We start from the raw sequence: 25,432 nt of genomic DNA, 5'->3' as shown, positions 1-25,432 counted from the left end.
TGGGCTCTGGTTCTACAGCGGGGCCTTGTTGGAGACCAACATCAGCAGATTCTTCTACGGCCTCTGGTTCTAAAGGGGGGCCTTGTTGGAGAGCAGCATCAGCAGTCGCTTGTAAGGCCCCTGGTTCTGCAGGGGGATCTTGTTGGAGACCAGCATCAGCAGGCGATTCTACAGACTCTGGTTCTACAGGGGGGCCTTGTTGGAGACCAGCATCAGCAGGCGATTCTATTCTGGTTCTACAGGGGGGTCTTGTTGGAGACCAGCATCAGCAGGTGCTTCTACAGCCTCTGGTTCTACAGGGGGGCCTTGTTGGAGACAAAGGATCAGCAGTCGCTTGTACGGCCCCTGGTTCTGCAGGGGGGCCTTGTTGGAGACCAACATCAGTAGGCACTTCTACGGCCTCTGGTTCTACAGGGAGGCCTTGTTGGAGACAAACATCAGCAGATTCTTCTACGGCCTCTGGTTCTAAAGTGGGACCATGTTGGAGACCAGCATCAGCAGTCACTTGTACAGCCCCTGGTTCTGCAGGGGGATCTTGTTGGATACCAACATCAGCAGGCACATCTACGGCCTCTGGTTCTACAGGGAGGCCTTGTTGGAGACAAACATCAGCAGATTCTTCTACGGCCTCTGGTTCTAAAGTGGGACCATTTTGGAGACCAGCATCAGCAGTCACTTGTACGGGCCCTGGTTCTGCAGGGGGATCTTGTTGGAGACCAGCATCAGCAGTCACTTCTACGGCCTCTGGTTCAACAGGGGGCTCTTGTTGGAGACCAGCATCAGCAGGCGCTTCTACGGCCTCTGGTTCTACAGGGGGGCCTTCTTTCAGACGAGCATCATCAGTCGCTTGTACGGCCCCTGGTTCTGCAGGGGGATCTTGTTGGAGACCAGCATCAGCAGGCGATTCTACAGCCTCTCTTTCTACAGGGGGGCCTTGCTGGAGACCAGCATCAGCAGGCGCTTCTACGGCCTCTGGTACTACAGGGGGTTCTTGTTGGAGACCAACATCAGCAGGTGCTTTTATGGCTTCTGGTTCTACAGGGGGGGTCTTGTTGGAAACCAGCATCATCAGGCGCTTCTATTCTGGTTCTACAGGGGGATCTTGTTGGAAACCAGCATCAGCAGACTCCTCTACGGCCTTCGGTTCTACAGGGGGGCCTTGTTGGAGACCAGCATCAGCAGGCGCTTCTACGGCCTCTGGTGCTACAGGGGGGTCTTGTTGGAGACCAACATCAGCAGGTGCTTTTATCGCTTCTGGTTCTACGGGGTGGTCTTGTTGGAAACCAGCATCTTCAGGCGCTTCTATTCTGGTTCTACAGGGGGATCTTGTTGGAAACCAGCATCAGCAGACTCTTCTACGGCCACTGGTTCTACAGGGGGGCCTTGTTGGAGACCAACATCAGCAGGCACTTCTATGGGCTCTGGTTCTACAGCGGGGCCTTGTTGGAGACCAACATCAGCAGATTCTTCTACGGCCTCTGGTTCTAAAGGGGGGCCTTGTTGGAGAGCAGCATCAGCAGTCGCTTGTAAGGCCCCTGGTTCTGCAGGGGGATCTTGTTGGAGACCAGCATCAGCAGGCGATTCTACAGCCTCTGGTTCTACACTGGGGCCTTGTTGGTGACCAGCATCAGCAGGCGATTCTACAGCCACTGGTTCTACAGGGAGGCCTTGTTAGAGACGAAAATCAGCAGACTCTTCTACGGCCTCTGGTTCTACAGGGGGTTCTTGTTGGAAACCAGCATCATCAGGCACTTCTATTCTAGTTCTACAGGGGGATCTTGTTGGAGACCAACATCAGTAGATTCTTCTATGGCCACTGGTTCTACAGGGGGGCCTTGTTGGAGACCAACATCAGCAGGCACTTCTACGGCCTCTCGTTCGACAGGGGGATCTTGTTGGAGACCACCATCAGCAGGCGCTTCTACAGCCTCTGGTGCTACAGGGGGGCCTTGTTGGAGACCAGCATCAGCAGGCGCTTCTACGGCCTCTGGTGCTACAGGGGGGTCTTGTTGGAGACCAACATCAGCAGGCGCTTCTACGGCCTCTGGTTCGACAGGGGGATCTTGTTGGAGACCAGCATCAGCAGGCGCTTCTATAGCCTCTGGTTCTACAGGGGGGCCTTGTTGGAGACTTGCATCAGCAGTCGCTTGTACGGCCCCTGGTTCTGCAGGGGGATCTTGTTGGAGACCATCATCAGCAGGCGATTCTACAGCCTCTGGTTCTACAGGGGGGCCTTGTTGGAGACCAGCATCAGCAGGCGATTCTATAGCCTCTGGTTCTACAGGGAGGCCTTGTTGGAGACCAAAATCAGCAGACTCTTCTATGGCCTCTGGTTCTACAGGGGGGCCTTGTTGGAGACCAACATCAGCAGGCGCATCTACGGCCTCTCGTTCTACACTGCGGCCTTGTTGGTGACCAGCATCAGCAGGCGATTCTATAGCCTCTGGTTCTACAGGAAGGCCTTCTTGGAGACCAAGGATCAGCAGATTCTTCTAAGGCCTCTGGTTCTACAGGGGGACCTTTTTGGAGACCAACATCAGTAGACTCTCCTATGGCTTCTGGTTCTACAGGGGGGCCTTGTTGGAGACCAACATCAGCAGGCGCTTCTACGGCCTCTGGTTCTACAGTGGGGACCTGTTGGAGACAAAAATCAGCAGTCGCTTGTACGGCTCCTGGTTCTGCAGGGGGGCCTTGTTGGATACCAACATCAGCAGGCACTTCTACGGCCTCTGGTTCTACAGGGAGGCCTTGTTGGAGACAAACATCAGCAGATTCTTCTACGGCCTCTGGTTCTAAAGTGGGACCATTTTGGAGACCAGCATCAGCAGTCACTTGTACGGGCCCTGGTTCTGCAGGGGGATCTTGTTGGAGACCAGCATCAGCAGTCACTTCTACGGCCTCTGGTTCAACAGGGGGGCCATGTTGGAGACCAGCATCAGCAGGCGCTTCTATTCTGGTTCTACAGGGTGATCTTATTGGAAATCAGCATCAGCAGCCGCTTCTATAGCCTCTGGTTACACAGGGGGGCCTTGTTGGACACCAGCATCAGCAGGCGCTTCTACGGCCTGTGGTTCTACAGGGGGCTCTTGTTGGAGACCAGCATCAGCAGGCGCTTCTACGGCCTCTGGTTCTACAGGGGGGCCTTCTTGGAGACCAGCATCATCAGTCGCTTGTACGGCCCCTGGTTCTGCAGGGGGATCTTGTTGGAGACCAGCATCAGCAGGCGATTCTACAGCCTCTGTTTCTACAGGGGGGCCTTGCTGGAGACCAGCATCAGCAGGCGCTTCTACGGCCTCTGGTACTACAGGGGGTTCTTGTTGGAGACCAACATCAGCAGGTGCTTTTATGGCTTCTGGTTCTACAGGGGGGGTCTTGTTGGAAACCAGCATCATCAGGCGCTTCTATTCTGGTTCTACAGGGGGATCTTGTTGGAAACCAGCATCAGCAGACTCCTCTACGGCCTCTGGTTCTACAGGGGGGCCTTGTTGGAGACCAGCATCAGCAGGCGCTTCTACGGCCTCTGGTGCTACAGGGGGGTCTTGTTGGAGACCAACATCAGCAGGTGCTTTTATCGCTTCTGGTTCTACGGGGTGGTCTTGTTGGAAACCAGCATCTTCAGGCGCTTCTATTCTGGTTCTACAGGGGGATCTTGTTGGAAACCAGCATCAGCAGACTCTTCTACGGCCACTGGTTCTACAGGGGGGCCTTGTTGGAGACCAACATCAGCAGGCACTTCTATGGGCTCTGGTTCTACAGCGGGGCCTTGTTGGAGACCAACATCAGCAGATTCTTCTACGGCCTCTGGTTCTAAAGGGGGGCCTTGTTGGAGAGCAGCATCAGCAGTCGCTTGTAAGGCCCCTGGTTCTGCAGGGGGATCTTGTTGGAGACCAGCATCAGCAGGCGATTCTATAGCCTCTGGTTCTACAGGGGGGCCTTGTTGGAGACCAGCATCAGCAGGCGCTTCTACGGCCTCTGGTGCTACAGGGGGGTCTTGTTGGAGACCAACATCAGCAGGTGCTTTTATCGCTTCTGGTTCTACGGGGTGGTCTTGTTGGAAACCAGCATCTTCAGGCGCTTCTATTCTGGTTCTACAGGGGGATCTTGTTGGAAACCAGCATCAGCAGACTCTTCTACGGCCACTGGTTCTACAGGGGGGCCTTGTTGGAGACCAACATCAGCAGGCACTTCTATGGGCTCTGGTTCTACAGCGGGGCCTTGTTGGAGACCAACATCAGCAGATTCTTCTACGGCCTCTGGTTCTAAAGGGGGGCCTTGTTGGAGAGCAGCATCAGCAGTCGCTTGTAGGGCCCCTGGTTCTGCAGGGGGATCTTGTTGGAGACCAGCATCAGCAGGCGATTCTACAGCCTCTGGTTCTACACTGGGGCCTTGTTGGTGACCAGCATCAGCAGGCGATTCTACAGCCACTGGTTCTACAGGGAGGCCTTGTTAGAGACGAAAATCAGCAGACTCTTCTACGGCCTCTGGTTCTACAGGGGGGCCTTGTTGGAGACCAGCATCAGCAGGCGCTTCTATAGCCTCTGGTTCTACAGGGGGGCCTTGTTGGAGACTTGCATCAGCAGTCGCTTGTACGGCCCCAGGTTCTGCAGGGGGATCTTGTTGGAGACCAGCATCAGCAGGCGATTCTACAGCCTCTGGTTCTACAGGGAGGCCTTGTTGGAGACAAAAATCAGCAGACTCTTCTACGGCCTCCGTTTCTACAGGGGGGCCTTGCTGGAGACCAACATCAGCATGCGCTTCTATGGCCTCTGGTTCTACAGTGGGGACTTGTTAGAGACCAACATCAGCAGTCGCTTGTACGGCCCCTGGTTCTGCAGGGGGGCCTTGTTGGATACCAGCATCAGCAGGCGCTTCTATTCTGGTTCTACAGGGGGGTCTTGTTGGAGACCAGCATCAACAGACGCTTCTACGGCCTCTAGTTCTACAGGGGGACCTTGTTTGAGACCAGCATCAGCAGGCGCTTCTACAGCCTCTGGTGCTACAGGGGGGTCTTGTTGGAGACCAACATCAGCAGACTCTTCTACGGCCTCTGGTTCTACAGGGGGATCTTGTTGGAGACCACCATCAGCAGGCGCTTCTACAGCCTCTGGTGCTACAGGGGTCCTTGTTGGAGACCAGCATCAGCAGGCGCTTCTACGGCCTCTGGTGCTACAGGGGGTTCTTGTTGGAAACCAGCATCATCAGGCGCTTCTATTCTAGTTCTACAGGGGGAACTTGTTGGAAACCAGCATCAGCAGTCTCTTCTACGGCCTCTGGTTCTACAAGAGGCCTTGTTGGAGACCAAAATCCACAGATTCTTCTACGGCCACTGGTTCTACAGGGGTGACTTATTGGAAATCAGCATCATCTGGCGCTTATATTCTAATTCTACAGGGGGAACTTGTTGGAAACCAGCATCAGCAGACTCTTCTACGGCCTCTGGTTCTACAGGGGGGCCTTGTTGGAGACCAGCATCAGCAGTCGCTTGTACAGCCCCTGGTTCTGCAGGGGGATCTTGTTGGAGACCAGCATCAGCAGGCGATTCTACAGCCTCTGGTTCTACACTGCGGCCTTGTTGGTGACCAGCATCAGCAGGCGATTCTATAGCCTCTGGTTCTACAGGGAGGCCTTGTTGGAGACCAAGGATCAGCAGATTCTTCTAAGGCCTCTGGTTCTACAGGGGGACCTTTTTGGAGACCAACATCAGTAGACTCTCCTATGGCTTCTGGTTCTACAGGGGGGCCTTGTTGGAGACCAACATCAGCAGGCGCTTCTACGGCCTCTGGTTCTACAGTGGGGACCTGTTGGAGACAAAAATCAGCAGTCGCTTGTACGGCCCCTGGTTCTGCAGGGGGGCCTTGTTGGATACCAGCATCAGCAGGCACTTCTATTCTGGTTCTACAGGGGTGTCTTGTTGGAGAACAGCATCAGCAGGCGCTTCTCGGCGTCTGGTTCTACAGGGGGGTCTTGTTGGAAACCAGCATCATCAGGCACTTCTATTCTAGTTCTACAGGGGGATCTTGTTGGAGACCAACATCAGCAGATTCTTCTACGGCCACTGGTTCTACAGGGGGGCCTTGTTGGAGACAAACATCATCAGATTCTTCTACGGCCATTGGTTCTACAGGGGGGCCTTGTTGGAGACAGACATCAGCAGGCACTTCTACGGCCTCTGGTGCTACATGGGGGCCTTGTTGGAGACCAGCATAAGCAGGCGCTTCTACGGCCTCTGGTGCTACAGGGGGGTCTTGTTGGAGACCAACATCAGCATGTGCTTTTATGGCTTCTGGTTCTACAGGGGGGTCTTGTTGGAGACCAGCATCATCAGGCGCTTCTATTCTAGTTCTACAGGGGGAACTTGTTGGAAACCAGCATCAGCAGACTCTTCTACGGCCTCTGGTTCTACAGGGGGGCCTTGTTGGAGACCAGCATCAGCAGTCGCTTGTACAGCCCCTGGTTCTGCAGGGGGATCTTGTTGGAGACCAGCATCAGCAGGCGATTCTACAGCCTCTGGTTCTACACTGCGGCCTTGTTGGTGACCAGCATCAGCAGGCGATTCTATAGCCTCTGGTTCTACAGGGAGGCCTTGTTGGAGACCAAGGATCAGCAGATTCTTCTAAGGCCTCTGGTTCTACAGGGGGACCTTTTTGGAGACCAACATCAGTAGACTCTCCTATGGCTTCTGGTTCTACAGGGGGGCCTTGTTGGAGACCAACATCAGCAGGCGCTTCTACGGCCTCTGGTTCTACAGTGGGGACCTGTTGGAGACAAAAATCAGCAGTCGCTTGTACGGCCCCTGGTTCTGCAGGGGGGCCTTGTTGGATACCAGCATCAGCAGGCACTTCTATTCTGGTTCTACAGGGGTGTCTTGTTGGAGAACAGCATCAGCAGGCGCTTCTCGGCGTCTGGTTCTACAGGGGGGTCTTGTTGGAAACCAGCATCATCAGGCACTTCTATTCTAGTTCTACAGGGGGATCTTGTTGGAGACCAACATCAGCAGATTCTTCTACGGCCACTGGTTCTACAGGGGGGCCTTGTTGGAGACAAACATCATCAGATTCTTCTACGGCCATTGGTTCTACAGGGGGGCCTTGTTGGAGACAGACATCAGCAGGCACTTCTACGGCCTCTGGTGCTACATGGGGGCCTTGTTGGAGACCAGCATAAGCAGGCGCTTCTACGGCCTCTGGTGCTACAGGGGGGTCTTGTTGGAGACCAACATCAGCATGTGCTTTTATGGCTTCTGGTTCTACAGGGGGGTCTTGTTGGAGACCAGCATCATCAGGCGCTTCTATTCTAGTTCTACAGGGGGAACTTGTTGGAAACCAGCATCAGCAGACTCTTCTACGGCCTCTGGTTCTACAGGGGGTCCTTGTTGGAGACCAGCATCAGCAGGCGCTTGTACGGCCCCTGGTTCTGCAGGGTGATCTTGTTGGAGACCAGCATCAGCAGGCGATTCTACAGCCTCTGATTCTACACTGGGGCCTTGTTGGTGACCAGCATCAGCAGGCGATTCTATAGCCTCTGGTTCTACAGGGAGGCCTTGTTGGAGACCAAAATCAGCAGACTCTTCTATGGCCTCTGGTTCTACAGGGGGGCCTTGTTGGAGACCAACATCAGCAGGCGCTTCTACGGCCTCTCGTTCTACAGTGGGGACTTGTTGGAGACAAAAATCAGCAGTCGCTTGTACGGCCCCTGGTTCTACAGGGAGGCCTTGTTGGAGACAAACATCAGCAGATTCTTCTACGGCCTCTGGTTCTAAAGTGGGACCATGTTGGAGACCAGCATCAGCAGTCACTTGTACAGCCCCTGGTTCTGCAGGGGGATCTTGTTGGAGACCAGCATCAGCAGGCGATTCTACAGCCTCTGGTTCTACACTGGGGCCTTGTTGGTGACCAGCATCAGCAGGCGATTCTATAGCCTCTGGTTCTACAGGGAGGCCTTGTTGGAGACCAAGGATCAGCAGATTCTTCTAAGGCCTCTGGTTCTACAGGGGGACCTTTTTGGAGACCAACATCAGTAGACTCTCCTATGGCTTCTGGTTCTACAGGGGGGCCTTGTTGGAGACCAACATCAGCAGGCGCTTCTACGGCCTCTGGTTCTACAGTGGGGACCTGTTGGAGACAAAGGATCAGCAGTCGCTTGTACGGCTCCTGGTTCTGCAGGGGGGCCTTGTTGGATACCAACATCAGCAGGCACTTCTACGGCCTCTGGTTCTACAGGGAGGCCTTGTTGGAGACAAACATCAGCAGATTCTTCTACGGCCTCTGGTTCTAAAGTGGGACCATGTTGGAGACCAGCATCAGCAGTCACTTGTACGGGCCCTGGTTCTGCAGGGGGATCTTGTTGGAGACCAGCATCAGCAGTCACTTCTACGGCCTCTGGTTCAACAGGGGGGCCTTGTTGGAGACCAGCATCAGCAGGCGCTTCTATTCTGGTTCTACAGGGTGATCTTATTGGAAATCAGCATCAGCAGCCGCTTCTATAGCCTCTGGTTACACAAGGGGGCCTTGTTGGACACCAGCATCAGCAGGCGCTTCTACGGCCTGTGGTTCTACAGGGGGCTCTTGTTGGAAACCAGCATCAGCAGACTCTTCTACGGCCTCTGGTTCTACAGGGGGTCCTTGTTGGAGACCAGCATCAGCAGGCGCTTGTACGGCCCCTGGTTCTGCAGGGTGATCTTGTTGGAGACCAGCATCAGCAGGCGATTCTACAGCCTCTGATTCTACATTGGGGCCTTGTTGGTGACCAGCATCAGCAGGTGCTTTTATGGCTTCTGGTTCTACAGGGGGGGTCTTGTTGGAAACCAGCATCATCAGGCGCTTCTATTCTGGTTCTACAGGGGGATCTTGTTGGAAACCAGCATCAGCAGACTCCTCTACGGCCTCTGGTTCTACAGGGCGGCCTTGTTGGAGACCAGCATCAGCAGGCGCTTCTACGGCCTCTGGTGCTACAGGGAGGTCTTGTTGGAGACCAACATCAGCAGGTGCTTTTATCGCTTCTGGTTCTACGGGGGGGTCTTGTTGGAAACCAGCATCTTCAGGCGCTTCTATTCTGGTTCTACAGGGGGATCTTGTTGGAAACCAGCATCAGCAGACTCTTCTACGGCCACTGGTTCTACAGGGGGGCCTTGTTGGAGACCAACATCAGCAGGCACTTCTATGGGCTCTGGTTCTACAGCGGGGCCTTGTTGGAGACCAACATCAGCAGATTCTTCTACGGCCTCTGGTTCTAAAGCGGGGGCCTTGTTGGAGAGCAGCATCAGCAGTCGCTTGTAAGGCCCCTGGTTCTGCAGGGGGATCTTGTTGGAGACCAGCATCAGCAGGCGATTCTACAGCCTCTGGTTCTACACTGGGGCCTTGTTGGTGACCAGCATCAGCAGGCGATTCTACAGCCACTGGTTCTACAGGGAGGCCTTGTTAGAGACGAAAATCAGCAGACTCTTCTACGGCCTCTGGTTCTACAGGGGGTTCTTGTTGGAAACCAGCATCATCAGGCACTTCTATTCTAGTTCTACAGGGGGATCTTGTTGGAGACCAACATCAGTAGATTCTTCTACGGCCACTGGTTCTACAGGGGGGCCTTGTTGGAGACCAACATCAGCAGGCACTTCTACGGCTTCTCGTTCGACAGGGGGATCTTGTTGGAGACCACCATCAGCAGGCGCTTCTACAGCCTCTGGTGCTACAGGGGGGCCTTGTTGGAGACCAGCATCAGCAGGCGCTTCTACGGCCTCTGGTGCTACAGGGGGGTCTTGTTGGAGACCAACATCAGCAGGCGCTTCTACGGCCTCTGGTTCGACAGGGGGATCTTGTTGCAGACCAGCATCAGCAGGCGCTTCTATAGCCTCTGGTTCTACAGGGGGGCCTTGTTGGAGACTTGCATCAGCAGTCGCTTGTACGGCCCCTGGTTCTGCAGGGGGATCTTGTTGGAGACCATCATCAGCAGGCGATTCTACAGCCTCTGGTTCTACAGGGGGGCCTTGTTGGAGACCAGCATCAGCAGGCGATTCTACAGCCTCTGGTTCTACAGGGAGGCCTTGTTGGAGACAAAAATCAGCAGACTCTTCTACGGCCTCCGTTTCTACAGGGGGGCCTTGCTGGAGACCAACATCAGCATGCGCTTCTACGGCCTCTGGTTCTACAGTGGGGACTTGTTAGAGACCAACATCAGCAGTCGCTTGTATGGCCCCTGGTTCTGCAGGGGGGCCTTGTTGGATACCAGCATCAGCAGGCGCTTCTATTCTGGTTCTACAGGGGGGTCTTGTTGGAGACCAGCATCAACAGACGCTTCTACGGCCTCTAGTTCTGCAGGGGGGCCTTGTTGGATACCAGCATCAGCAGGCGCTTCTATTCTGGTTCTACAAGGGGGTCTTGTTCGAGTCCAGCATCAGCAGGCGCTTCTACGGCCTCTGGTTCTACAGGGGGGTCTTGTTGGAAACCAGCATCATCAGGCGCTTCTACGGCCTCTGGTTCTACAGGGGGGTCTTGTTGGAGACCAGCATCAGCAGGCGCTTCAACGGCCTCTGGTTCTACAGGGGGGGCTTGTTGCAGACCAGCATCAGCAGACGCTTCTATAGCCTCTGGTGCTACAGGGGGGTCATGTTGGAGACCAACATCAGTAGATTCTTCTACGGCCACTGGTTCTACAGGGGGGCCTTGTTGGAGACCAACATCAGCAGGCACTTCTACGGCCTCTGGTGCTACAGGGGGGTCTTGTTGGAGACCAACATCAGCAGGCGCTTCTACGGCCTCTGGTTCGACAGGGGGATCTTGTTGGAGACCAGCATCAGCAGGCGCTTCTATAGCCTCTGGTTCTACAGGGGGGCCTTGTTGGAGACTTGCATCAGCAGTCGCTTGAACGGCCCCTGGTTCTGCAGGGGGATCTTGTTGGAGACCATCATCAGCAGGCGATTCTACAGCCTCTGGTTCTACAGGGGGGCCTTGTTGGAGACCAGCATCAGCAGGCGATTCTATAGCCTCTGGTTCTACAGGGAGGCCTTGTTGGAGACCAAAATCAGCAGACTCTTCTATGGCCTCTGGTTCTACAGGGGGGCCTTGTTGGAGACCAACATCAGCAGGCGCATCTACGGCCTCTCGTTCTACACTGCGGCCTTGTTGGTGACCAGCATCAGCAGGCGATTCTATAGCCTCTGGTTCTACAGGAAGGCCTTGTTGGAGACCAAGGATCAGCAGATTCTTCTAAGGCCTCTGGTTCTACAGGGGGACCTTTTTGGAGACCAACATCAGTAGACTCTCCTATGGCTTCTGGTTCTACAGGGGGGCCTTGTTGGAGACCAACATCAGCAGGCGCTTCTACGGCCTCTGGTTCTACAGTGGGGACCTGTTGGAGACAAAAATCAGCAGTCGCTTGTACGGCTCCTGGTTCTGCAGGGGGGCCTTGTTGGATACCAACATCAGCAGGCACTTCTACGGCCTCTGGTTCTACAGGGAGGCCTTGTTGGAGACAAACATCAGCAGATTCTTCTACGGCCTCTGGTTCTAAAGTGGGACCATTTTGGAGACCAGCATCAGCAGTCACTTGTACGGGCCCTGGTTCTGCAGGGGGATCTTGTTGGAGACCAGCATCAGCAGTCACTTCTACGGCCTCTGGTTCAACAGGGGGGCCATGTTGGAGACCAGCATCAGCAGGCGCTTCTATTCTGGTTCTACAGGGTGATCTTATTGGAAATCAGCATCAGCAGCCGCTTCTATAGCCTCTGGTTACACAGGGGGGCCTTGTTGGACACCAGCATCAGCAGGCGCTTCTACGGCCTGTGGTTCTACAGGGGGCTCTTGTTGGAGACCAGCATCAGCAGGCGCTTCTACGGCCTCTGGTTCTACAGGGGGGCCTTCTTGGAGACCAGCATCATCAGTCGCTTGTACGGCCCCTGGTTCTGCAGGGGGATCTTGTTGGAGACCAGCATCAGCAGGCGATTCTACAGCCTCTGTTTCTACAGGGGGGCCTTGCTGGAGACCAGCATCAGCAGGCGCTTCTACGGCCTCTGGTACTACAGGGGGTTCTTGTTGGAGACCAACATCAGCAGGTGCTTTTATGGCTTCTGGTTCTACAGGGGGGGTCTTGTTGGAAACCAGCATCATCAGGCGCTTCTATTCTGGTTCTACAGGGGGATCTTGTTGGAAACCAGCATCAGCAGACTCCTCTACGGCCTCTGGTTCTACAGGGGGGCCTTGTTGGAGACCAGCATCAGCAGGCGCTTCTACGGCCTCTGGTGCTACAGGGGGGTCTTGTTGGAGACCAACATCAGCAGGTGCTTTTATCGCTTCTGGTTCTACGGGGTGGTCTTGTTGGAAACCAGCATCTTCAGGCGCTTCTATTCTGGTTCTACAGGGGGATCTTGTTGGAAACCAGCATCAGCAGACTCTTCTACGGCCACTGGTTCTACAGGGGGGCCTTGTTGGAGACCAACATCAGCAGGCACTTCTATGGGCTCTGGTTCTACAGCGGGGCCTTGTTGGAGACCAACATCAGCAGATTCTTCTACGGCCTCTGGTTCTAAAGGGGGGCCTTGTTGGAGAGCAGCATCAGCAGTCGCTTGTAAGGCCCCTGGTTCTGCAGGGGGATCTTGTTGGAGACCAGCATCAGCAGGCGATTCTATAGCCTCTGGTTCTACAGGGGGGCCTTGTTGGAGACCAGCATCAGCAGGCGCTTCTACGGCCTCTGGTGCTACAGGGGGGTCTTGTTGGAGACCAACATCAGCAGGTGCTTTTATCGCTTCTGGTTCTACGGGGTGGTCTTGTTGGAAACCAGCATCTTCAGGCGCTTCTATTCTGGTTCTACAGGGGGATCTTGTTGGAAACCAGCATCAGCAGACTCTTCTACGGCCACTGGTTCTACAGGGGGGCCTTGTTGGAGACCAACATCAGCAGGCACTTCTATGGGCTCTGGTTCTACAGCGGGGCCTTGTTGGAGACCAACATCAGCAGATTCTTCTACGGCCTCTGGTTCTAAAGGGGGGCCTTGTTGGAGAGCAGCATCAGCAGTCGCTTGTAGGGCCCCTGGTTCTGCAGGGGGATCTTGTTGGAGACCAGCATCAGCAGGCGATTCTACAGCCTCTGGTTCTACACTGGGGCCTTGTTGGTGACCAGCATCAGCAGGCGATTCTACAGCCACTGGTTCTACAGGGAGGCCTTGTTAGAGACGAAAATCAGCAGACTCTTCTACGGCCTCTGGTTCTACAGGGGGGCCTTGTTGGAGACCAGCATCAGCAGGCGCTTCTATAGCCTCTGGTTCTACAGGGGGGCCTTGTTGGAGACTTGCATCAGCAGTCGCTTGTACGGCCCCAGGTTCTGCAGGGGGATCTTGTTGGAGACCAGCATCAGCAGGCGATTCTACAGCCTCTGGTTCTACAGGGAGGCCTTGTTGGAGACAAAAATCAGCAGACTCTTCTACGGCCTCCGTTTCTACAGGGGGGCCTTGCTGGAGACCAACATCAGCATGCGCTTCTATGGCCTCTGGTTCTACAGTGGGGACTTGTTAGAGACCAACATCAGCAGTCGCTTGTACGGCCCCTGGTTCTGCAGGGGGGCCTTGTTGGATACCAGCATCAGCAGGCGCTTCTATTCTGGTTCTACAGGGGGGTCTTGTTGGAGACCAGCATCAACAGACGCTTCTACGGCCTCTAGTTCTACAGGGGGACCTTGTTTGAGACCAGCATCAGCAGGCGCTTCTACAGCCTCTGGTGCTACAAGGGGGTCTTGTTGGAGACCAACATCAGCAGACTCTTCTACGGCCTCTGGTTCTACAGGGGGATCTTGTTGGAGACCACCATCAGCAGGCGCTTCTACAGCCTCTGGTGCTACAGGGGTCCTTGTTGGAGACCAGCATCAGCAGGCGCTTCTACGGCCTCTGGTGCTACAGGGGGTTCTTGTTGGAAACCAGCATCATCAGGCGCTTCTATTCTAGTTCTACAGGGGGAACTTGTTGGAAACCAGCATCAGCAGTCTCTTCTACGGCCTCTGGTTCTACAAGAGGCCTTGTTGGAGACCAAAATCCACAGATTCTTCTACGGCCACTGGTTCTACAGGGGTGACTTATTGGAAATCAGCATCATCTGGCGCTTATATTCTAATTCTACAGGGGGAACTTGTTGGAAACCAGCATCAGCAGACTCTTCTACGGCCTCTGGTTCTACAGGGGGGCCTTGTTGGAGACCAGCATCAGCAGTCGCTTGTACAGCCCCTGGTTCTGCAGGGGGATCTTGTTGGAGACCAGCATCAGCAGGCGATTCTACAGCCTCTGGTTCTACACTGCGGCCTTGTTGGTGACCAGCATCAGCAGGCGATTCTATAGCCTCTGGTTCTACAGGGAGGCCTTGTTGGAGACCAAGGATCAGCAGATTCTTCTAAGGCCTCTGGTTCTACAGGGGGACCTTTTTGGAGACCAACATCAGTAGACTCTCCTATGGCTTCTGGTTCTACAGGGGGGCCTTGTTGGAGACCAACATCAGCAGGCGCTTCTACGGCCTCTGGTTCTACAGTGGGGACCTGTTGGAGACAAAAATCAGCAGTCGCTTGTACGGCCCCTGGTTCTGCAGGGGGGCCTTGTTGGATACCAGCATCAGCAGGCACTTCTATTCTGGTTCTACAGGGGTGTCTTGTTGGAGAACAGCATCAGCAGGCGCTTCTCGGCGTCTGGTTCTACAGGGGGGTCTTGTTGGAAACCAGCATCATCAGGCACTTCTATTCTAGTTCTACAGGGGGATCTTGTTGGAGACCAACATCAGCAGATTCTTCTACGGCCACTGGTTCTACAGGGGGGCCTTGTTGGAGACAAACATCATCAGATTCTTCTACGGCCATTGGTTCTACAGGGGGGCCTTGTTGGAGACAGACATCAGCAGGCACTTCTACGGCCTCTGGTGCTACATGGGGGCCTTGTTGGAGACCAGCATAAGCAGGCGCTTCTACGGCCTCTGGTGCTACAGGGGGGTCTTGTTGGAGACCAACATCAGCATGTGCTTTTATGGCTTCTGGTTCTACAGGGGGGTCTTGTTGGAGACCAGCATCATCAGGCGCTTCTATTCTAGTTCTACAGGGGGAACTTGTTGGAAACCAGCATCAGCAGACTCTTCTACGGCCTCTGGTTCTACAGGGGGTCCTTGTTGGAGACCAGCATCAGCAGGCGCTTGTACGGCCCCTGGTTCTGCAGGGTGATCTTGTTGGAGACCAGCATCAGCAGGCGATTCTACAGCCTCTGATTCTACACTGGGGCCTTGTTGGTGACCAGCATCAGCAGGCGATTCTATAGCCTCTGGTTCTACAGGGAGGCCTTGTTGGAGACCAAAATCAGCAGACTCTTCTATGGCCTCTGGTTCTACAGGGGGGCCTTGTTGGAGACCAACATCAGCAGGCGCTTCTACGGCCTCTCGTTCTACAGTGGGGACTTGTTGGAGACAAAAATCAGCAGTCGCTTGTACGGCCCCTGGTTCTACAGGGAGGCCTTGTTGGAGACAAACATCAGCAGATTCTTCTACGGCCTCTGGTTCTAAAGTGGGACCATGTTGGAGACCAGCATCAGCAGTCACTTGTACAGCCCCTGGTTCTGCAGGGGGATCTTGTTGGAGACCAGCATCAGCAGGCGATTCTACAGCCTCTGGTTCTACACTGGGGCCTTGTTGGTGACCAGCATCAGCAGGCGATTCTATAGCCTCTGGTTCTACAGGGAGGCCTTGTTGGAGACCAAGGATCAGCAGATTCTTCTAAGGCCTCTGGTTCTACAGGGGGACCTTTTTGGAGACCAACATCAGTAGACTCTCCTATGGCTTCTGGTTCTACAGGGGGGCCTTGTTGGAGACCAACATCAGCAGGCGCTTCTACGGCCTCTGGTTCTACAGTGGGGACCTGTTGGAGACAAAGGATCAGCAGTCGCTTGTACGGCTCCTGGTTCTGCAGGGGGGCCTTGTTGGATACCAACATCAGCAGGCACTTCTACGGCCTCTGGTTCTACAGGGAGGCCTTGTTGGAGACAAACATCAGCAGATTCTTCTACGGCCTCTGGTTCTAAAGTGGGACCATGTTGGAGACCAGCATCAGCAGTCACTTGTACGGGCCCTGGTTCTGCAGGGGGATCTTGTTGGAGACCAGCATCAGCAGTCACTTCTACGGCCTCTGGTTCAACAGGGGGGCCTTGTTGGAGACCAGCATCAGCAGGCGCTTCTATTCTGGTTCTACAGGGTGATCTTATTGGAAATCAGCATCAGCAGCCGCTTCTATAGCCTCTGGTTACACAAGGGGGCCTTGTTGGACACCAGCATCAGCAGGCGCTTCTACGGCCTGTGGTTCTACAGGGGGCTCTTGTTGGAAACCAGCATCAGCAGACTCTTCTACGGCCTCTGGTTCTACAGGGGGTCCTTGTTGGAGACCAGCATCAGCAGGCGCTTGTACGGCCCCTGGTTCTGCAGGGTGATCTTGTTGGAGACCAGCATCAGCAGGCGATTCTACAGCCTCTGATTCTACATTGGGGCCTTGTTGGTGACCAGCATCAGCAGGTGCTTTTATGGCTTCTGGTTCTACAGGGGGGGTCTTGTTGGAAACCAGCATCATCAGGCGCTTCTATTCTGGTTCTACAGGGGGATCTTGTTGGAAACCAGCATCAGCAGACTCCTCTACGGCCTCTGGTTCTACAGGGCGGCCTTGTTGGAGACCAGCATCAGCAGGCGCTTCTACGGCCTCTGGTGCTACAGGGAGGTCTTGTTGGAGACCAACATCAGCAGGTGCTTTTATCGCTTCTGGTTCTACGGGGGGGTCTTGTTGGAAACCAGCATCTTCAGGCGCTTCTATTCTGGTTCTACAGGGGGATCTTGTTGGAAACCAGCATCAGCAGACTCTTCTACGGCCACTGGTTCTACAGGGGGGCCTTGTTGGAGACCAACATCAGCAGGCACTTCTATGGGCTCTGGTTCTACAGCGGGGCCTTGTTGGAGACCAACATCAGCAGATTCTTCTACGGCCTCTGGTTCTAAAGCGGGGGCCTTGTTGGAGAGCAGCATCAGCAGTCGCTTGTAAGGCCCCTGGTTCTGCAGGGGGATCTTGTTGGAGACCAGCATCAGCAGGCGATTCTACAGCCTCTGGTTCTACACTGGGGCCTTGTTGGTGACCAGCATCAGCAGGCGATTCTACAGCCACTGGTTCTACAGGGAGGCCTTGTTAGAGACGAAAATCAGCAGACTCTTCTACGGCCTCTGGTTCTACAGGGGGTTCTTGTTGGAAACCAGCATCATCAGGCACTTCTATTCTAGTTCTACAGGGGGATCTTGTTGGAGACCAACATCAGTAGATTCTTCTACGGCCACTGGTTCTACAGGGGGGCCTTGTTGGAGACCAACATCAGCAGGCACTTCTACGGCTTCTCGTTCGACAGGGGGATCTTGTTGGAGACCACCATCAGCAGGCGCTTCTACAGCCTCTGGTGCTACAGGGGGGCCTTGTTGGAGACTTGCATCAGCAGTCGCTTGTACGGCCCCTGGTTCTGCAGGGGGATCTTGTTGGAGACCATCATCAGCAGGCGATTCTACAGCCTCTGGTTCTACAGGGGGGCCTTGTTGGAGACCAGCATCAGCAGGCGATTCTACAGCCTCTGGTTCTACAGGGAGGCCTTGTTGGAGACAAAAATCAGCAGACTCTTCTACGGCCTCCGTTTCTACAGGGGGGCCTTGCTGGAGACCAACATCAGCATGCGCTTCTACGGCCTCTGGTTCTACAGTGGGGACTTGTTAGAGACCAACATCAGCAGTCGCTTGTATGGCCCCTGGTTCTGCAGGGGGGCCTTGTTGGATACCAGTATCAGCAGGCGCTTCTATTCTGGTTCTACAGGGGGGTCTTGTTGGAGACCAGCATCAACAGACGCTTCTACGGCCTCTAGTTCTGCAGGGGGGCCTTGTTGGATACCAGCATCAGCAGGCGCTTCTATTCTGGTTCTACAAGGGGGTCTTGTTCGAGTCCAGCATCAGCAGGCGCTTCTACGGCCTCTGGTTCTACAGGGGGGTCTTGTTGGAAACCAGCATCATCAGGCGCTTCTACGGCCTCTGGTTCTACAGGGGGGTCTTGTTGGAGACCAGCATCAGCAGGCGCTTCAACGGCCTCTGGTTCTACAGGGGGGGCTTGTTGCAGACCAGCATCAGCAGACGCTTCTATAGCCTCTGGTGCTACAGGGGGGTCATGTTGGAGACCAACATCAGTAGATTCTTCTACGGCCACTGGTTCTACAGGGGGGCCTTGTTGGAGACCAACATCAGCAGGCACTTCTACGGCCTCTGGTTCTACAGGGGGGCCTTGTTGGAGACCAAAATCAGCAGACTCTTCTACGGCCTCTGGTGCTACAGGGGGGTCTTGTTGGAGACTAACATCAGCAGGTGCTTTTATGGCTTCTGGTTCTACAGGGGGGTCTTGTTGGAAACCAGCATCATCAGGCGCTTCTATTCTGGTTCTACAGGGGGATCTTGTTGGAAACCAGCATCAGCAGACTCTTCTACGGCCTCTGGTTCTACAGGGGGGCCTTGTTGGAGACCAACATCAGCAGGCACTTCTACGGCCTCTGGTTCTACAGGGGGTCCTTGTTGGAGACAAGCATCAGCAGTCGCTTTTACGGCCCCTGGTTCTGCAGGGGGATCTTGTTGGAGACAAACATCAGCAGGCACTTCTACGGCCTCTGGTTCTACAGGGAGGCCTTGTTGGAGACCAAAATCAGCAGACTCTTCTACGGCCTCTGTTTCTACAGTGGGGCCTTGCTGGAGACCAGCATCAGCAGGCGCTTCTACGGCCTATGGTGCTACAGGGGGGTCTTTTTGGAGACCAACATCAGCAGGTGCTTTTATGGCTTCTGGTTCTACCGGGGGGTCTTGTTGGAAACCAGCATCATCAGGCGCTTCTATTCTGGTTCTACAGGGGGATCTTCTTGGAAACCAGCATCAGCAGACTCTCCTACGGCCTCTGGTTCTACAGGGGGGACTTGTTGGAGACGAACATCAGCAGGCGCTTCTACGGCCTCTGGTTATAAAGTGGGGATCTTGTTGGAGACAAGCATCAGCAGGCGCTTCTACAGCCTCTGGTGCTACAGGGGGGCCTTGTTGGAGACCAGCATCAGCAGGCGCTTCTACGGTCTCTGGTGCTACATTGGGGTCTTGTTGGAGACCAACATCAGCAGGTGCTTTTATGGCTTCTGGTTCTACAGGGGGGTCTTGTTGGAAACCAGCATCATCAGGCGCTTCTATTCTAGTTCTACAGGGGGATCTTGTTGGAAACCAGCATCAGCAGACTCTTCTACGGCCTCTGGTTCAACAGGGGGGCCTTGTTGGAGACCAAAATCAGCAGATTCTTCTACGGCCACTGGTTCTACAGGGGGGCATTGTTGGAAACCAACATCAGCAGGCACTTCTATGGGCTCTGGTTCTACAGGGGGGCCTTGTTGGAGACCAACATCAGCAGATTCTTCTACGGCCTCTGGTTCTACAGGGGGGCCTTGTTGGAGACCAGCATCAGCAGTCGCTTGTAAGGCCCCTGGTTCTGCAGGGGGATCTTGTTGGAGACCAGCATCAGCAGGCGATTCTACAGCTTCTGGTTCTACACTGGGGCCTTGTTGGTGACCAGCATCAGCAGGCGATTCTACAGCCTCTGGTTCTACAGGGAGGCCTTGTTGGAGACGAAAATCAGCAGTCGCTTGTACGGCCCCTGGTTCTGCAGGGGGGCCTTGTTGGATACCAGCATCAGCAGGCGCTTCTATTCTGGTTCTACAGGGGGGTCTTGTTGGAGACGAACATCAGCAGATTCTTCTACGGCCACTGGTTCTACAGGGGGGCCTTGTTGGAGACGAACATCAGCAGGCACTTCTATGGGCTCTGGTTCTACAGGGGGGCCTTGTTGGAGACCAACATCAGCAGACTCTTCTACGGCCTCTGATTCTACAGGGGGGCCTTGTTGGAGGCCAGCATCAGCAGTCGCTTGTAAGGCCCCTGGTTCTGCAGGGGAATCTTGTTGGAGACCAGCATCAGCAGGCGATTCTACAGCCTCTGGTTCTACAGGGAGGCCTTGTTGGAGACGAAAATCAGCAGACTCTTCTACGGCCTCTGGTTCTACAGGGGGGTCTTGTTGGAAACCAGCATCATCAGGCACTTCTATTCTAGTTCTACAGGGGGATCTTGTTGGAAACCAGCATCAGCAGACTCTTCTACGGCCACTGGTTCTACAGGGGGGCCTTGTTGGAGACCAACATCAGCAGATTCTTCTACGGCCACTGGTTCTACAGGGGGGCCTTGTTGGAGACCAGCATCAGCAGTCGCTTGAACGGCCCCTGGTTCTGCAGGGGGATCTTGTTGGAGACGAGCATCAGCAGGCGATTCTACAGCCTCTGCTTCTACACTGGGGCCTTGATGGTGACCAGCATCAGCAGGCGATTCTACAGCCTCTGGTTCTACAGGGAGGCCTTGTTGGAGACAAAAATCAGCAGTCGCTTGTACGGCCCCTGGTTCTGCAGGGGGGCCTTGTTGGATACCAGCATCAGCAGGCGCTTCTATTCTGGTTCTACAGGGGGGTCTTGTTGGAGAACAGCATCAGCAGGCGCTTCTCGGCCTCTGGTTCTACAGGGGGGTCTTGTTGGAAACCAGCATCATCAGGCGCTTCTATTCTAGTTCTACAGGGGGATCTTGTTGGAGACCAACATCAGCAGATTCTTCTACGGCCACTGGTTCTTCAGGGGGGCCTTGTTGGAGACCAACATCATCAGATTCTTCTACGGCCACTGGTTCTACAGGGGGGCATTGTTGGAGACCAACATCAGCAGGCACTTCTATGGCCTCTGGTTCTACAGGGGGGCCTTGTTGGAGACCAACATCTGCAGGCGCTTCTACGGCCTCTGGTTCTACAGTGGGGACTTGTTGGAGACCAACATCAGCAGTCGCTTCTATTCTGGTTCACAGGGGGGTCTTGTTGGAGACCAGCATCATCAGGCACTTCTATTCTAGTTCTACAGGGGGATCTTGTTGGAGACCAGGATCAGCAGATTCTTCTACGGCCTCTGGTTCTACAGGGGGACCTTGTTGGAGACCAACATCAGTAGACTCTCCTATGGCTTCTGGTTCTACAGGGGGGCCTTGTTGGAAACCAGCATCATCAGGCGCCTCTATTCTGGTTTTACAGGGGGATCCTGTTGGAAACCAGCATCAGCAGACTCTTCTATGGGCTCTGGTTCTACAGGGGGGCCTTGTTGGGGACAGCATCAGCATGCGCTTCTACGGCCTCTGGTTCTACAGTGGGGACTTGTTGGAGACCAACATCAGCAGTCGCTTCTATTCTGGTTCACAGGGGGGTCTTGTTGGAGACCAGCATCATCAGGCAGTTCTACGGCCTCTGGTTCTACCGGGGGGTCTTGTTGGAGAACAGGATCAGCAGGCTTTTCTATGGCCTCTGGTTCTACGGGGGGCCTTGTTGGAGACCAGCATCAGCAGGCTCTTCTACGGCCTCTGGTGCTACATGGGGGTCTTGTTGGAGACCAGCATCAGCAGGCGCTTCTACGGCCTCTGGTGCTACAGGGGGGTCTTGTTGGAGACAAACATCAGCAGACTCTTCTAAGGCCTCTGGTTCTACAGGGGGGCCTTGTTGGAGACCAGCATCAGCAGGCACTTCTATTCTGGTTCTACACGGGGGTCTTGTCGGAGACCAAAATCAGCAGGCGCTTCTACGGCCTCTGGTTCTACCGGGGGCCTTGTTGGAGACCAGCATCAGCAGGCGCTTCTACGGTCTCTGGTTCTACAGGGGGGCCTTGTTGGAGACCAGCATCAGCAGACTCTTCTACAGCCTCTGGTTCTACAGGGGGCCTTGTTGGAGACCAACATCAGCAAACTCTCCTACGGCCTCTGGTTCTACAGGGTGGCCTTGTTGGAGACCAGCATCAGCAGGCGCTTCTATTCTGGTTCTACAGGGGGGCCTTGTTGGAGACCAGCATCAGCAAACTCTTCTACGGCCTCTGGTTCTACAGGGGGCCTTGTTGGAGACCAACATCAGCAAACTCTCCTACGGCCTCTGGTTCTACAGGGTGGCCTTGTTGGAGACCAGCATCAGCAGGTGCTTCTTCGGCCTCTGGTGCTACATGGGGGTCTTGTTGGAGACTAGCATCAGGCAGGCATTTCTGTGGTCTCTGGTTCTACGGGGGGGTCATGTTGGAGACCAGCATCAGCAGGCGCTTCTACGGCCTCTGTTGCTACAGGGGGGTCTTGTTGGAGACCAACATCAGCAGACTCTTCTACGGCCTCTGGTTCTACAGGGGGGTCTTGTTGTAAACCAGCATCAGCAGGCGCTTCTACAGCCTCTGGTGCTACAGGGGGGTCTTGTTGGAGACCAACATCAGCAGGCACTTCTACGGCCTCTGGTTCTACAGGGGGGCCTTGTTGGAGACCAGCATCAGCAGGCGCTTCTATAGCCTCTGGTTCTACAGGGTGGCCTTGTTGGAGACCAGCATCAGCAGCCTCTTCTACGGCCTCTGGTTCTACAGGGAGGCCTTGTTGGAGACCAACATCAGCAGACTCTTTTACGGCTTCTGGTTCTACAGGGGGGCCTTGTTGGAGACCAACATCAGCAGACTCTCCTACGGCCTCTGGTTCTACAGGGGGGCCTTGTTGGAGACCAGCATCAGCAGGCGCTTCTACGGCCTGTGGTGCTACAGGGCGATCTTGTTGAAGACCAGCATCAGCAGGTGCTTCTATGGCCTCTGGTTCTACAGGGGGGCCTTGTTGGAGACCAGCATCAGCAGGCGCTTCTACGGCCTCTGGTGCTACATGGGGGTCTTGTTGGAGACTCGCATTAGCAGGCATTTCTATGGTCTCTGGTTCTACGGGGGGCTCTTGTTAGAGACCAGCATCAGCAGGTGCTTCTACAGTCTCTGGTTCTACAGGGGGGTCTTGTTGTAAACCAGCATCAGCAGGCATTTCTACGGCCTCTGGTTCTACAGGGGGTGGTTGTGAAATATTTGCACTCCCCCCCTTCATTTGAGTGTTTAGACATGGCTTTTTGCCATTTTTAATCATTATAATGCATCTATATAGATACCGGCTTCTTAATATGCGGTTTATTGATTTCCTGCCCCCAGCTTTGTGCCGTATATTCATAACTCTACCCTGTTGTGTAACAATACCACGTGAATATTTGAACTGTTTTTTAAATAAAACTCTGCAGTTCATCCAAACCCGATAGCTAACCCGGTAAACCCTTACAATAATTGTCCAACGCTTCTTTACACTTAGTAGCCATTTTGAGATTATTTTCCAGAATCTCATAGCATTCTATGGCCACTTGGATCTGAGCTGCACAGTTGTGCAGACTTGCAACACGTTCAGAAGCCTTGAGCTTTGAGATTTTCCTCTTCTTTGGTCATGGGAGTTTTGTTTCACCATCATTTTTATGCAAGGCTTGACCTAGAAGTAAAAACAGACAGTGAAAATAATTAAATGTTTATATAACAAACGTGGTACATGTAGGTGTTTTTTTTAAGTACACTAGAAGACTGCAAATCACACAAACACACACAGAGAGAGTTCTAACTGGAAATAGTTATATGAATCATATATGCTTCACATAGTTTTAAAGAACATGCTCTAGATTGCAGCAAAACACATCTTATAACATTTCAGAACATCACGTTCTATGTATGATTGAAATTTACCTATATCAGTACCAAAAGTGTGAAGTTTTGCAGCAGTCTTTCCAAGTTTTATGCTCACAGGTGGGACCAGTGTTTCTATCTCTGGTTTTGAATTTGCCCTCTTGAATTGCTTTGGAGGTGGTGGGCTGTCTTCAGTGTTCACTACAATTAAAAACAAATAAAAGCATTGTTATACAGCATTACATAATATCATTTTGTCTATGTATGTTTGAAAACATACCTATCTCTGCTGCAGCAGCAGTAGCAGCAAAATATCGTGATTTTTCACCAGGCTTAATAGGGCGTGGGGGGGATTTGTTTCAGCTTTAACAATGACCAGCTCAGGAATAATATTTTGATCATCCGGTCTGATGGTCGGAATGAAGTCATCATCATCAACAACAACCATTGGTGGGTGTGTAGAACCGCTAGGTGCGGCATCCTCAAAGCCTGCAAGAAAGCACATTTTATATCAGACAGCTCTGCCTATTGGCGTGTTAGGACATGAACACAGAAATCTAGCTCCATGGAGCATCTAACAGAATCTCATATTTACACCATCATCACAGAATACATGGCATTCTTAGTCTGAAACCAGAGAGACTACAGGGAGTTGTGTCAAAATTAGAAAATGATATTTCTGTGGCATTAGGGAAAAAAAATAGATTTGAAAACTATAAATGATGCACAGAGATTTTTCATCAGTGTGATGACTAAAGAATTTGCAGATAAAAAGATTAATTTTGGAAGAATATTAACTGTAATAATTTTGGGGTGTCTGGTTACAAAACATGTACCATTAAAGAGCAAGAGAGACATGGCTCATTTTGTCAGCAAAAGCATCATCAAAATGATACATGCCAATGTAAGTCTTATCTTATAATTACTAGTACATTTTTAGAATTACTAGCATACTAATAGCTAAGGCATCTATTTTTATTTCTACAGGATCAAGACCTTGGTGTTTTATACTATCTTAAAAGTCCAGCATAGACAATCTACAGATATCTACACACTTTTAAATGGTTGATTTTCCCATGTTAAAAACAAAAACATAAAGCATACCTGCTAACTGAAATATTGCTTTTAAACACACACACACACAGAGAGAGAGATTTCACATATATGATTCAAGTTATGTGAAATCATATATGCTAAATGTAGTTTTTAAAAGTACCCTGGAGGACAGCAAAATACACAGACATACATACTTTTAGAAACCTATGTTCTACACATCTGTGAACATCAATGAGAGTAAAAACTAACTAGTTTTTTGACTGAGAATGTACACAGCATTTCTGTCTCTAACCTTATTGTGATACTGCAACAGAGTTTGGGCTGTTCCAGCTAACAAGTCATAGAAGCAGGACTGCATTCTGACAAAGGGGAAAGACACGGACACACACAGAGAGACCACAAAAAACACAACCTTGAGAATGTGTTAGACTAAAGGAGCCGTGAATTGAAACTACCAATTTTTAGCCACTACACTCATAGAAGCAGAACTGCATTGTCCCCAGACCCCAGCCCAAAAAGACATGACATAGTTTTGAGTGAAAAGGGCCACAACTTTATTAACCAATAACAGCAAGGCATAGCGGACTGGAACAAAGGTGATTAATCACCCCTAAACAACAGTGTGGGCCTAACAAGGCCGGGTTGGGACTCCATTGTCCCGCCCCACGCCATCTGGAGTGACATACCCTGGTTCAGGAAACAGGCAGGTATAACCTGCCCAATTCCTTCAAGGCCAACCCTTTAGTGAAAGAGGGTCTGGATACTTCTG

This window comes from Hemicordylus capensis, chromosome 1 (genome assembly GCF_027244095.1).
Source record: "Hemicordylus capensis ecotype Gifberg chromosome 1, rHemCap1.1.pri, whole genome shotgun sequence".
NCBI lineage: Eukaryota > Metazoa > Chordata > Lepidosauria > Squamata > Cordylidae > Hemicordylus > Hemicordylus capensis.
The sequence above is the reverse complement of the archived record's forward strand: the minus strand, read 5'-3'. Positions refer to the sequence as shown.